Raw genomic sequence first — 14,464 nt, forward strand, 5'->3', positions numbered from 1 at the left:
AAGGAGGCAAATCCAAGTGTGGCAACCACAGAGGGGTCTCCTGACCATCTTATTGTGTTTTCATACGTCTTGCTTAATCACTTCCTGTCAGAGTCACCTTATGTAGAGAAACTACTGCACCGAGCGTCACTTTATGTACATATGATCAATCAATGTATGTAGGTTAATCTTATGTATATACGGCCACACTCAAACAATTTCTTATAGGATTGCTTTGTATTCATATCTATTGTCTTTTTTATGTTTTGGATGCACTGTATCCGGAGTAACAACCATTTTGTTCTCCTTTACGCTCATGTCCTGAAGAATAATCTTGAATCTTGAATGACAATTATTTCACAAGAAGACTTCAGAAAACTTATTTTGCACATTGTTTGACAGTCTTTGTGTGTAGCTTTTTATTGACTCCATTGTATTTCTCTGTTCTACTGTGAAAGCCTGCAAGAAAATGAATCTCAAGGTAGTTTATGGTGACATACAGTATATATACTTCGACAATAAACTTACTTTGACCTTTGACTGAATCTCTAATTTCATCCAGTTGGCTCAAGAGGGCAGACTGCATTCCTCGCATGCCAGGCACCAGACTACTAAAACACATACGCCACTTTAAAAAACCTAGCAGGAACACAATGGGAGAGATTCACAAAAGTTCTGCCATAAAAAATTAACTTACCAGGAACACAATGGGAAAGAGTTAGGTATGTTCTCAAAGCCTCCTTAAAAAAAATGTAACATTCCCACTGACTTGTGGAAGGCAGTTAGACACGAGCCCTTTAGAAAGCGGAACATACTGGATGACACAGTGATCAGGAGCTCAGTAAAAACCACATCTCACCTGTCTGTCCTTCTGTGGTGAACTACATATAACTGTCTGGACACGCCCCTCTGCTGACTGCTCCTGTGGCTCCTCCCACAGACCCCGGTATAAAGGCGATTGAGGTCTGAGCCCGGCCTCTCAGTCTCCAGGATGTAGTATGGTGGTCAACCACTGCTTGTTCCTTCTTCCAGTCAATAAAAGCCGATATCTCGCCTTCAGGTCTCAGAGAGAGTTATTGATGGTGCATCACCTTCCAAGCTCTCTGGATCCACTGGGCTGGATGAGTCAGGCTTGCATCCACTGGATGAGTGAGCGGGAATTGAACCCTGGTCACAAGCGCTGTACTGATGTTGCACTAACCACTATGCTACCAGGTAGCCCCAGATCTTTATAAGTGTCAGAGCAGGCTTGAGTAATTCCTCCTACTCCATTTCATGTATTTGTATGCAAGTCTCTGATTCCCATCAGAAGCCTCAAAGCCCAGAGAACTGGAGTGATAGTGAGTTAGATAGAGCTGTTATAGACAGCGGGGTCAAGGGATAGAGTTAGATAGAGGTCTTATAGATAGCGGGGTCAGGGGATAGAGTTAGATAGAGCTCTTATAGATAGCGGGGTCAGGGGATAGAGTTAGATAGAGCTCATAGATAGCAGGGTCAGGGGATAGAGTTAGATAGAGCTCTTATAGATAGCAGGGTCAAGGGATAGAGTTAGATAGAGCTCTTATAGATAGCGGGGTCAGGGGATAGAGTTAGATAGAGCTCTTATAGATAGCGGGGTCAGGGGATAGAGTTAGATAGAGCTCTTATAGATAGCGGGGTCAGGGGATAGAGTTAGATAGAGCTCTTATAGACAGCAGGGTCAGGGGATAGAGTTAGATAGAGCTCTTATAGATAGCGGGGTCAGGGGATAGAGTTAGATAGCGCTCTTATAGATAGCAGGGTCAGCGGATAGAGTTAGATAGAGCTCTTATAGATAGCGGGGTCAGGGGATAGAGTTAGATAGAGCTCTTATAGATAGCGGGGTCAGGGGATAGAGTTAGATAGAGCTCTTATAGATAGCGGGGTCAGGGGATAGAGTTAGATAGAGCTCTTATAGATAGCGGGGTCAGGGGATAGAGTTAGATAGAGCTCTTATAGATAGCGGGGTCAGGGATAGAGTTAGATAGAGCTCTTATAGATAGCGGGGTCAGGGGATAGAGTTAGATAGAGCTCTTATAGATAGCCGGGTCAGGGGATAGAGTTAGATAGAGCTCTTATAGATAGCGGGGTCAGGGGATAGAGTTAGATAGAGCTCTTATAGATAGCAGGGTCAAGGGATAGAGTTAGATAGAGCTCTTATAGATAGCAGGGTCAGGGGATAGAGTTAGATAGAGCTCTTATAGATAGCAGGGTCAGGGGATAGAGTTAGATAGAGCTCTTATAGATAGCCGGGTCAGGGATAGAGTTAGATAGAGCTCTTATAGATAGCGGGGTCAGGGGATAGAGTTAGATAGAGCTCTTATAGATAGCGGGGTCAGGGGATAGAGTTAGATAGAGCTCTTATAGATAGCGGGGTCAGGGGATAGAGTTAGATAGAGCTGTTATAGACAGCGGGGTCAAGGGATAGAGTTAGATAGAGCTGTTATAGACAGCGGGGTCAAGGGATAGAGTTAGATAGAGCTGTTATAGACAGCGGGGTCAAGGGATAGAGTTAGATAGAGCTGTTATAGACAGCGGGGTCAAGGGATAGAGATAGATAGAGCTGTTATAGACAGCGGGGTCAAGGGATAGAGTTAGATAGAGCTGTTATAGACAGCGGGGTCAAGGGATAGAGTTAGATAGAGCTCTTATAGATAGCGGGGTCAAGGGATAGAGTTAGATAGAGCTCTTATAGATAGCAGGGTCAGGGGATAGAGTTAGATAGAGCTCTTATAGATAGCGGGGTCAAGGGATAGAGTTAGATAGAGCTCTTATAGACAGCGGGGTCAAGGGATAGAGTTAGATAGAGCTGTTATAGACAGCGGGGTCAAGGGATAGAGTTAGATAGAGCTGTTATAGACAACGGGGTCAAGGGATAGAGTTAGATAGAGCTGTTATAGACAGCGGGGTCAAGGGATAGAGTTAGATAGAGCTGTTATAGACAGCGGGGTCAAGGGATAGAGTTAGATAGAGCTCTTATAGATAGCGGGGTCAAGGGATAGAGTTAGATAGAGCTCTTATAGATAGCGGGGTCAAGGGATAGAGTTAGATAGAGCTCTTATAGATAGCGGGGTCAGGGGATAGAGTTAGATAGAGCTCTTATAGATAGCGGGGTCAGGGGATAGAGTTAGATAGAGCTCTTATAGATAGCGGGGTCAGGGGATAGTGTTAGATAGAGCTCTTATAGATAGCAGGGTCAGGGGATAGAGTTAGATAGAGCTCTTATAGATAGCAGGGTCAAGGGATAGAGTTAGATAGAGCTCTTATAGATAGCGGGGTCAGGGGATAGAGTTAGATAGAGCTCTTATAGATAGTGGGGTCAGGGATAGAGTTAGATAGAGCTCTTATAAATAGCAGGGTCAGGGGATAGAGTTAGATAGAGCTCTTATAGATAGCAGGGTCAAGGGATAGAGTTAGATAGAGCTCTTATAGATAGTGGGGTCAGGGATAGAGTTAGATAGAGCTCTTATAAATAGCAGGGTCAGGGGATAGAGTTAGATAGAGCTCTTATAGATAGCGGGGTCAAGGGATAGAGTTAGATAGAGCTCTTATAGATAGCGGGGTCAGGGGATAGAGTTAGATAGAGCTCTTATAGATAGCGGGGTCAGGGGATAGAGTTAGATAGAGCTCTTATAGATAGCGGGGTCAAGGGATAGAGTTAGATAGAGCTCTTATAGATAGCGGGGTCAGGGGATAGAGTTAGATAGAGCTCTTATAGATAGCGGGGTCAAGGGATAGAGTTAGATAGAGCTCTTATAGATAGCGGGGTCAAGGGATAGAGTTAGATAGAGCTCTTATAGATAGCGGGGTCAGGGGATAGAGTTAGATAGAGCTCTTATAGATAGCGGGGTCAGGGGATAGAGTTAGATAGAGCTCTTATAGATAGCAGGGTCAGGGGATAGAGTTAGATAGCGCTCTTATAGATAGCGGGGTCAAGGGATAGAGTTAGATAGAGCTCTTATAGATAGCGGGGTCAGGGGATAGAGTTAGATAGAGCTCTTATAGATAGCGGGGTCAGGGGATAGAGTTAGATAGAGCTCTTATAGATAGCGGGGTCAGGGGATAGAGTTAGATAGAGCTCTTATAAATAGCGGGGTCAGGGGATAGAGTTAGATAGAGCTCTTATAGATAGCGGGGTCAAGGGATAGAGTTAGATAGAGCTCTTATAGATAGCGGGGTCAGGGGATAGAGTTAGATAGAGCTCTTATAGATAGCGGGGTCAGGGGATAGAGTTAGATAGAGCTCTTATAGATAGCGGGGTCAGGGGATAGAGTTAGATAGAGCTCTTATAGATAGCGGGGTCAGGGGATAGAGTTAGATAGAGCTCTTATAGATAGCGGGGTCAGGGGATAGAGTTAGATAGAGCTCTTATAAATAGCGGGGTCAGGGGATAGAGTTAGATAGAGCTCTTATAGATAGCGGGGTCAAGGGATAGAGTTAGATAGAGCTCTTATAGATAGCGGGGTCAAGGGATAGAGTTAGATAGAGCTCATAGATAGCGGGGTCAGGGGATAGAGTTAGATAGAGCTCTTATAGATAGCGGGGTCAGGGGATAGAGTTAGATAGAGCTCTTATAGATAGCGGGATCAAGGGATAGAGTTAGATATAGATAGCGGGGTCAGGGGATAGAGTTAGATAGAGCTCTTATAAATAGCGGGGTCAGGGGATAGAGTTAGATAGAGCTCTTATAGATAGCGGGGTCAAGGGATAGAGTTAGATAGAGCTCTTATAGATAGCGGGGTCAGGGGATAGAGTTAGATAGAGCTGTTATAGACAGCGGGGTCAAGGGATAGAGTTAGATAGAGCTCTTATAGATAGCAGGGTCAAGGGATAGAGTTAGATAGAGCTCTTATAAATAGCGGGGTCAGGGGATAGAGTTAGATAGAGCTCTTATAAATAGCGGGGTCAGGGGATAGAGTTAGATAGAGCTCTTATAGATAACGGGGTCAAGGGATAGAGTTAGATAGAGCTCTTATAGATAGCGGGGTCAGGGGATAGAGTTAGATAGAGCTCTTATAGATAGCGGGGTCAGGGATAGAGTTAGATAGAGCTGTTATAGACAGCGGGGTCAAGGGATAGAGTTAGATAGAGCTCTTATAGATAGCGGGGTCAGGGGATAGAGTTAGATAGAGCTCTTATAGATAGCGGGGTCAGGGGATATGGGGAGAGGGCAGGAACGGGGTACTGATTGTGTATGATCAGCCATGATCATAGTGAATGGCGGTGCTGGCTAGAAGGGGCAAATGGCCTACTCCTGCATCTACTGTCTACTGTCTATTGTCTATTGTCTATTGTGTCACCTTTCGTCCAAAGGTAAAGCTGAGAGCAGCGAGAGAGAGAGAGCGAGGGAGAGAGAGAGGGAGAGAGAGAGAGAGGGGAGAGAGAGGGAGAGAGAGGGAGAGAGAGAGGGAGAGAGAGAGGGAGCGAGAGAGAGAGGGAGAGAGAGAGGGAGAGAGGGAGAGGGAGAGAGAGAGCGGGAGAGAGAGAGGGAGAGAGAGAGGGAGAGAGAGGGAGAGGGGAGAGAGAGGGAGAGAGAGAGGGAGAGAGAGAGGGTGAGAGAGGGAGGGGGAGAGAGGGAGAGAGGAAGAGAGAGGGAGAGAGAGGGAGAAAGAGCGGGAGAGAAGGAGAGAGAGGGAGAGAGAGGGAGCGAGAGAGAGGGAGAGATAGAGAGCGAGAGAGAGAGGGAAATAGAGAGAGCGAGAGAGAGAGAGGAAGAACGAGAGAGGGAGAGAGGGAGAGAGAGAGATAGAGAGAGAGCAAGAGAGAGAGATGAAGAGAGAGATAGAGAGAGAGAGCAAGAGAGAGAGAGGGAGAGAGAGAAAGAGGGAGAGATAGAGAGCGAGAGAGAGAGGGAGAGATAGAGAGCGAGAGAGAGAGGGAAATAGAGAGAGCCAGAGAGAGCAGAAGAACGAGAGAGGGAGAGAGAGATAGAGAGAGAGCAAGAGAGAGAGAGAGATGAAGAGAGAGAGAGGGGTAGAGAGAGAGAGAGAGAGAAAACTGTAATCTCGAGGCAATGTGACAGGTGTAACGCTGTTCCTATGTATTATTACGTTCTGGTTTCACCATTAACTTTGCATTCTTTGATTATGCTGTTATGCCCCTATAAAAGAAATATGCAAAGCATATTATCTTGCTCATAAATAATACAAAGTGAACAAGCATTTTTACTTTGTCAGTAGACCGCGGTGAACAGCAGTTAGTTCTCCAGTGTGTAATGTTTAATTTACATGTTTACAAAGAAATCGAATCCACAGATCACCTAACAGACCTTTCTATAAATCATAATGGGGAATGCAGGCATTCATGAGTCATTATATGTTTATCTAACCTGGTGTGTCAAAAAGTGTTGCACACTGGTTAAATTGGGGTTCTTTTGTAACTAAGGAAGCAATTCACTCTTACTATTATGTAATCAGATGCTAAACAGTACTTAAATTGACTCTCAACAAGAATGAATGAAGATTTTTTTGCAAAATCTTACAATTACACACAAAATGCTGGAGGAATTCAGCAGGTCAGGCATGGAGGGGAATAAATAGTTGACATTTCGGGCCGAGATTGGAAAGGAAGGGGAGAGAAGCCAGAATAAGAAGGAGGGGGGAGGGGAGAGGAATACAAGAAGGTAGATGAGGGGAAAGGTGGGTGGGTGAGAGAGGGGTGATGAGGTAAGAAGCTGGGAGGTGATAGGTGGAAAAGGTAAAGGGCTGAAGAAGAAGGAATCTGATAGGAGAGGAGAGTGGACGATGGGAGAAAGGGAAGGAGGAGCAGCACCAGAGGAAGTGATGGGGAGGTGAGAAGAGGAAATGGGACAGGAAGGGAGCCGGAATGAGAAATGGAAAAAGAGAGAAGGGGAAGGGTGAAGAAAATGCCAGAAGTTAGAGAAATCAATGTTCGTACCATCAGGTTGCTCTCCTTATCCCTGTCTGGCAATGCTGTGTGTTAGCCTAGCGTGTGCACCCAGTAAGCCCAGCCAGACAGGGATAATGACAAGTACAGGGCTACTGATGGTGGGGGAGGGGGACCAGCTCTGTCACTCTCCTCCAGTCTGTGGCAGTATAGGAGGCCATGGGCCAACATGTTAGAATGGGAATGGGCAGTGCATTTAAGATGGTTGGCCACTAGAACAATTATTTGCGCTTGCTATTCTCCCTGCAGTTCCATTTTATTCCAACGCTATCTGTTAAGATCCTCAGTCAGTACTTATATCGCCAGGTTAGATGGCACAGTTGCAGCTTTTCCCTGTGGCATGGTGGCGTAATGGTTAGCATAACGTTACTCGTGGAAGATCGGGGTACAATTCCTGCCCCTGTCTGAAAGGAGTTTGTACGTCATCCCCATGACTGGGTGAGTCTCCTCTGGGTGCTCTGGTTTGCTCCCACATTCCAAAGATATTCAGGGTAGAGTTAGTCAGTTGTGGGCGCACTACATTGGCACCAGAAGCGTGGTACCACTTGCGGGCTGTCCCCAGCTCAATTGTCAGACTGTGTTGGCTGTTGACGCAAATGGCACGTTTCACTATACATTTTGATTAGATCAATAAAGCTAGTCTTCTCTTTCAAAGATTCTCCTTAGCCACCCATTGTTTGGAAAGGGTAACCAGGATAGGGACTGCTTACATCTAACCTGCCTTACACATTTCCTGTAGAATGATTGATTTGACCACAAGGAGAAAAATTACATGGCATTACCTCATTATTTTCTGTTTCTAAGTTATGTGTCTCTCTGGTTATTTCTGACACCCAACATCACAACATTTTTGAGTGAATTATTTGTATTACAAAACTTTCTCAAACTGTGTATAGCGCCATTGTACACATAAATACAGTTGTATAGTATGATTCAGTCTTTTTACCTACAGATGAAATTCTTATTCAGATTTAATCAGCATTCCAAATACAACTCACTTCGACAACCTACCACCTATATGCAGCATTATGACCATGTCCAGGTTATTGCTCGGCAGTGGCAGCTTATAATGGGTTATGGGGCAAAACTGAATGTAGCCTCTTACACAGCATGACGTGTAACACAAGATGCATGACGATACAAGTGATAGAACATAGAGCACTAAGCACAGTGTAGGCCCTTCAGCCAGTGATGTGTCAACTTTACGATCAATCTAACCCTTCTCCCCTACATATCTCTATTTTTTCTGTCATCCATGTGTCTATCTAAGCCGTCTTAAACATCTCTGCCACCACCCTTGACATTGTGCTCCACACACCCACCACTCTCTGTGTAAAGAACTTACCTCTGACATCCCCCCCTATATTTACCTCCAACCACCTTCAAATTATGCCCCCTTTTATTAGCTATTTCCACCCTGAGAAAATGTTCGGCTGTCCACTTGATCTGTGCCCCTCTTGTACACCTCCATCAAGTCACCTCTCATCCTCCTTCACTCTGAAGAGAAAATCTCCCAGCTCACCAAACCTATCTGCATAAGAGATTCTTTCTAATCCAGACAGCATCCTGGTAAAGCTCCCCTGCACACTCTCTAAAGATACCACACCCTTCCTATGATGATTGTAACACAATACTCCAACTGTGGTTGAACCAGTTGCAACATTACCTCACAGCCCTTGGACTCAACTCCTTGGCCAACACAACAAATGACTTCTTAGCCACCCTATCACCTTGAGCGGCCAACATGGACAGATGTATTCAGAAGTCTCCAAATGTCCACTTGATCGATGCCTCTTATCATCTTGTACACCTCAATCACGTATCCTCTCATCCTCCTTCGCTTCAAAGAGAAAATCCCTAGCTCGCTCAACCTGCCTTCATAATTCATTCCCTCTAGTCCAAGCACTATCTTTGTAAATCTCCTCTGCACCCTTTCTTGATATCATTTAAATGAAATGAAGACACCTTTGGCGAATGCATGACCAGTGCATCAAATTCCTTGACTCAGTCAGCACGTGGCTGTCAGCCTCCATTGCCCTGCTCTTTCTACTGACTGACACATTCTCGAACCTCTCTAACTTGGGCCTTCTTCCCAGTTTCAATAATACCCAGATAAGATGCATAGGTCGAGTGGACAGCCAGGGACATTTCCCAGGGTGGAAATAGCTAATACCAGGGGGCATAATTTTAAGGTGATTGGAGGAAGATATAGGGGGGAAGTCAGAGGTAAGTTTCGTTTCATACAGAGTGTGATGTGTGGATAGAACACACTGCCTGGGTAGTGGTAGAGATAGATATATTAGGGGCATTAAAGAAATCCTCAGGCAGACGTATGGATGATAGAAAAATGGAAGGCTATGTAGGAAGGAAGGGTGGACTGATCTTAGAATAGGTTTAAAGGCTGGCACATCACTGTGGGCCGAAAGGCTTGTACTGTGCTGTAATGTTCCGTGTCCTGTTCTATATACTCAGGGAGCAACACCAAATCCTCCAAATAGGTGCATTGTGCAGATCAGGAAAGTACAGAGGGATTCAGTTGTTCTTGTGCACAAATCAAAGGGAATTCACAGGCAGGTGCAACAGTTTGGGCTCCCTTATTTACACAAACATCAGAGGCAATGCAAAGCAAGGAACCAAGGCCAATAGTACAAGTGATGGGCAGATGGAAGCTGGTGGGGAGATTAATGGATCTAGGTAATGGTGGGGAGTGTGGGGCATGGGGGCTGGGGGTAGAATGGAAAAGGTGGACAAAGGAAAAGAGCTTTGTCCTCCTTCCTTTATTCTGGCTCCCCCCCTTCCTCTCCAGTCCTGATGAAGGGTCTTGGCCCAAAACATTGACTGTTTGTTAGACGCTGCCTGACCTGCTGAGTTCCTCCAGCATTTTGTGTGTTGCTCTGGATTTCCAGCGCCTGCAGAATCTTTTGTGTTTAAAAGGGGAGAGAGAACCTGGGTGGTAGGGCGGTGTGGTAGTGTAGCAGTTAGCATAACATCACCAGCCATTCAATTCCCACCATTGTCTGTAAGGAGTTTATACCTTCTCCCCGTGACCAAGTGGGTTTCCTCCGCGTGCCCCAGTTTCCTCCCACTGTCCAAAGAGGTAGCGGTTCATAGGTTGATGGTGTAATTGGACTGTGCTGCTCATTGGGCAGATGAGCCAGTCTGCGTGCTATGCCTCTAGATAATGACCTTTGGGAGTGATGAAGGCAGACAGCAAGAGCGGGTTACCTGAAACTGGAAAATATAGTATTCATGCCACTGGGTGTCAGCTCAATTTGGGTTATCGTCTAGCATCTTTTTTTGTGCTCAGTTCTCCTTTCAGCCTCTATTCTAGCCCGGGCGCTCCAGCACCAGGGTCCAGACCATCCTCGACAAGGTCTCTCATCATGCCAAGGAGGATATTGGATCAGTTTACAATACTAATTAGGCTGAGGTTGCTCTATGATGTCCAGTTCTGGACAGAGAAGATGTGAATATTATAAAGGGGTATTAAAAAAAAGGTTGGCAGCTCCTCTGGGTTAGTAACAGGAGTGGTCTACACTCTACACAAACCATTGTGTTGTTGTGCCAAGTGGTTAGTGCAATTAGAAGGGGGTCCCGTTACAGCTTGGGCTGTTCTGGAGTTCGGAGTTCCATTCCGGCGCTGTTTGTAAGAAGATTTTTACGGTGGGCTGAATGGCTTTATTCTGCTCCTATCTCGTAAGGTCTTCTGGTCTTGTGGTTTTCCCCATGAACCGTGTGGGTTTCCTCCAGGTGCCTCCCACCCACAGTCCAAAGACTCAGCGGTTAGGGCATTCATTGATCACTGATCATGGGTCAGAAGGGCCTGTTCCATGCTGTATCTCTAAATTTACAATAAATAAATACAGACAGGAGATTTCAGCTGTGGGTTTAGACTGGAGGAGATAAGGTTGTTCAGCATGGAAGAATGAAGGAGTGGAGAATAGCAGTGCTGATGGTTGAGGAGCTCCACTAAACTGCTCTGACCTTTTGCTACTATGAGTTTAGCTACATCCTGTTCTGCCTCCATGTTTCAGTAATGGTATAAATGGTTGGGAAAAAATTTGCAGAGGTTTATCATGATTCCAGGAATGAAGGAGTTCACAATGTTTACAGACTGGAAAGGCTGGGGTTGCCCTCCTTGGAATGGAGGAGGTTGCAAGGGAATCTCGTGGAAATATTTAAAATCAGGAGGGCTATAGACAATAGGAACAAGGAGTAATTAAACAATGATGATTGGCAAAAGAGCCAAAAGTGACATGTCACAGTGAACGGTCTGGGTTCAAAATGCATGCCAAGATATGTTTTGGAGACTAATTTAATTGCAGAGTTGAAAAGGGAATTTGATAAGTATCAGAAAGGAAACAATTTTAAAGTCTATTTGGAGAAGGCACAGAGCTGTTTCTGACTTGGTAGCCTCCTTCTGTATTGTAAAATTCTGTGACTCTCTGGAAGCCAGTAAACGCTGTACAAGTATAATTCTGCTCAGCTATACGTGGAGGTCAGAACCATGAAATTTGTTCTTTTGTGGCAGCAGTACAGTGCAAAACATAAAATATACTATAAATGACAACAAGAAATATATCTAAAATTAAGTATGCAAAATGAGAGCAAAAATAGGAGGGTAGTTGAGTATTTAATATTTCAATAGTATTGGAGTAATCTTTTACATATATTGGTTGATTAAGTATTTTTGTTTGTTTAAATAATTAATTATACGATATATGTAAAATACATTAATTGCGTTTTTTTATCATGCTACCACATGATACGTTTGCACCTTACCTAAAGTGAAGACGAAGTTATACCCGGATTCCTGGACTCCTGTGTATTTCATTGAAATAGCTTAATGTCAGAATCAGAATCAGGTTTAATATCACCAGCATATATCGTGAAATCGGTTAACTTTACAGCAGTAGTACAATGAAGTACATGATAAATAAATATAGAGGAAAAAAAACACTGAACTATAGTAAGTATATATATATATTAAGTTAAAATAAGTAGTGCAAAAATATAATTAAGAAGTAGTGAAGTAGTGTACATGGGTTCAATGTCCATTTAGAAATTGGAGGGCAGAGGGGAAAAAGCTGTTCCTGAAACATAGAGTGTGGGTCTTTAGGCTCCTGTACCCCCTCTCTGATGGCAAAAATGAGAAGAGGGCAAGTCTTGGGTGGTGGGGGTCCTTAACGATGGATGCCTCCATCTTGTGAAATAGATAACCCGAAGTCTGGGATTGTCACTTTGGTTTATAATGTTCTATTTGACAAGCCACATCTTATAAACAAAGGCAATTGATAATTCTTATGCCAGATGAAAAAAACTCATTGCTTTAAGAATGTTAAAGGTCTCCTTATGCAGCATTAAAGCAGCACAAGTCCCTGGACAATCAACTCCCTTTTGGGAATGTCACTAACCATGAAAGGCTGAAAAATTAATCGGGGAATGTGTTGTTCTTCAGTAATTCCAACAATTATAACCACAATTGCAGCTCAGATTTGAAAATCCTATCCACCAAAAGTATTTCAGACAGCAGACAGGGAGAATAATAGAATTTGAGGGAGTAGTGCCAACAGTGTGTGTTTATTGGATTGGGTTAAAACACCGTCTCCTCTGAGAATGGGTGGGGATATCAACACAATTAATGCTTCATTGCAATACATGATAATCCCTTTAGAAATAGTTCAAGGTTCAAAGATTCAAAGTACATTTATTATCAAAGAATGTAAAAACTATACAACTTTGAGATTTGTTTGCTCACAGGTAGTCATGGAGCAAGAAACCTAAAAGAACCTAATAAAAAAAATAAAAGACTGACTCCTGACGCACAAGAGAAAGGAAAGAAAAACACAAATTGTGCAAATAATTGAAGTGAACAACATTCTGAACCAAACTGACTCCTCAGATCTGAACCCTGGAGTAGGCCCAAAGCCTCGCTATCAGTTCATCATATTAGCTGGCATGGAGCACAACAGCCAGGGCAGTCTTCATAGCCTCAGTGCCATGGAGAGAGGAGTGACCATCGCGGAGAGCGAGTGAAATCAGCTTTCACCTCGGATCCCGACATCCTGTCTTTTCAGTCCCCTGGGTTGGGGCTGAAAATTGGCCAAACAATGGAGTATACCTCACATTGTACCCGGAGCAACTGCACTGAAAGGCTCTGGTGCCCTGAAGAGAGGAATGAACATCATGGAGAGTGAGCAAACTTGGCTCTTGCCTCCAATCTGGGCTGGTATTTAAATTGCCTAAACAGCAGGTCATACCTCACACTAGAACCCGGCCGCTATGAAGGACTCCGATCCTAGACCATACTCCAGGCCCAGGTTTCGCCAGTCTCAAGCTCTTCAAATCGGCTCACCACCCAGAGCCATCCAGTTCGTTCCTGGGCCAGTTGTACGGGCATCAGAATTCCTCTGCCAGGCCCGACTTCCCCTCTTTGAATGGCTCACTCCAACTGCGTCGATTCTGCAACACACTGGCCTGGCCTGTCCCCCAGCCCCACCTCACCATCGCTTGCTCCCTCACTGTTTGTGGCAATAATTTAACACAATTTACCTCATACAGGGTGTTTTTAGCCAAATTCCTTGCAATTAGAACTACCAGCGAGTTGCTACACGCATCCTGTAGCACCGTCCTAACAGAAACAGTTTCAGTGTTTTGACCCAGTAGTGGCGACAGAATGTTCAAAGTAAATTTATTATCATTTACATGCCTGCAAGAAAATTTATCATTTTCTTGCAGGCATTCACAGTAGAACAAAGAAATGCAATATAATCGATGAAACACTGCACACAAAGGCTGACAAACAACCGATGTGTAAATACAATAAAGAACAAGTAAAAAATGATAATAAATAAGTAAATAATACTGAGAAGAGGAGTTGTTGAGTCCTTGTAAGTGAGTCCATAGGTTGTGAAGCTAGTGGTGGTGAAGGGAATGAATTCTCAGTGTGTTGGCATAATCAAGCAGGCTGTTTTGTCCTGCACACTGTTCAGCTTCCTACGTACTCCTCAAGGTGGAATGGATCGGGAGGCTATCCAGTCGGCACACGACACACAACTCCTGACCTGATCCTGTGTTTATGCAGCTGCTCTGATGAAGTTTCTAGTCAACAGTGATGTCTTGGTGACACCACAACACTAACAAGTGTTTAACCTTGTTTGAGGTCTGACTCTAGTCAGTGGAGAGTCTTCCCAATACCCAGTGACTGTAGAGTTATCAGGACAGCTTGGTGTCGCAGTGAAATTTTATCGGGGGAGTTCACTTTCACCTCAGGAATTCAGCTCTTTTGTCCATGTTTTGACCAAGGTTGTTTTGAGGCCTAGGCTGAGTGACGAAGGCAAAACCCAACCTGAGCCTTAGGGACACACACAAGCAGACTCGATAGGCTGAATGGCCCAATTCTGCTTCTATGTCTTATGGTTTATTATCTTATGCAGGGTCTCATCCCAAAATGTCAACCGTTTACTTTCTTCCTGACCTGCTGAGTTCCGTCAGTATTTTGTGTGTGTTGCTCTTAACATGGTCTCCATGTTAACCATGTTACTCTTAACATGGTCTCCAA

The 14,464-nt window shown here is 44.4% G+C and overlaps 1 long non-coding RNA gene across 1 annotated transcript; it reads right to left on the bottom strand.

Annotated features, from left to right (window-relative positions):
* Positions 1–209: 209 nt before the first annotated feature.
* LOC140730031 (uncharacterized) lies at positions 210–825 on the bottom strand. Its single transcript, XR_012099488.1, has 2 exons — positions 677–825; positions 210–438 (listed from the first exon to the last, which is right to left on the bottom strand). It is a non-coding gene; the product is annotated as an uncharacterized lncRNA (long non-coding RNA).
* Between the last annotated feature and the right edge of the window lie 13,639 nt (positions 826–14,464).

This window comes from Hemitrygon akajei, chromosome 7 (assembly GCF_048418815.1).
Source record: "Hemitrygon akajei chromosome 7, sHemAka1.3, whole genome shotgun sequence".
Classification (NCBI taxonomy): domain Eukaryota; kingdom Metazoa; phylum Chordata; class Chondrichthyes; order Myliobatiformes; family Dasyatidae; genus Hemitrygon; species Hemitrygon akajei.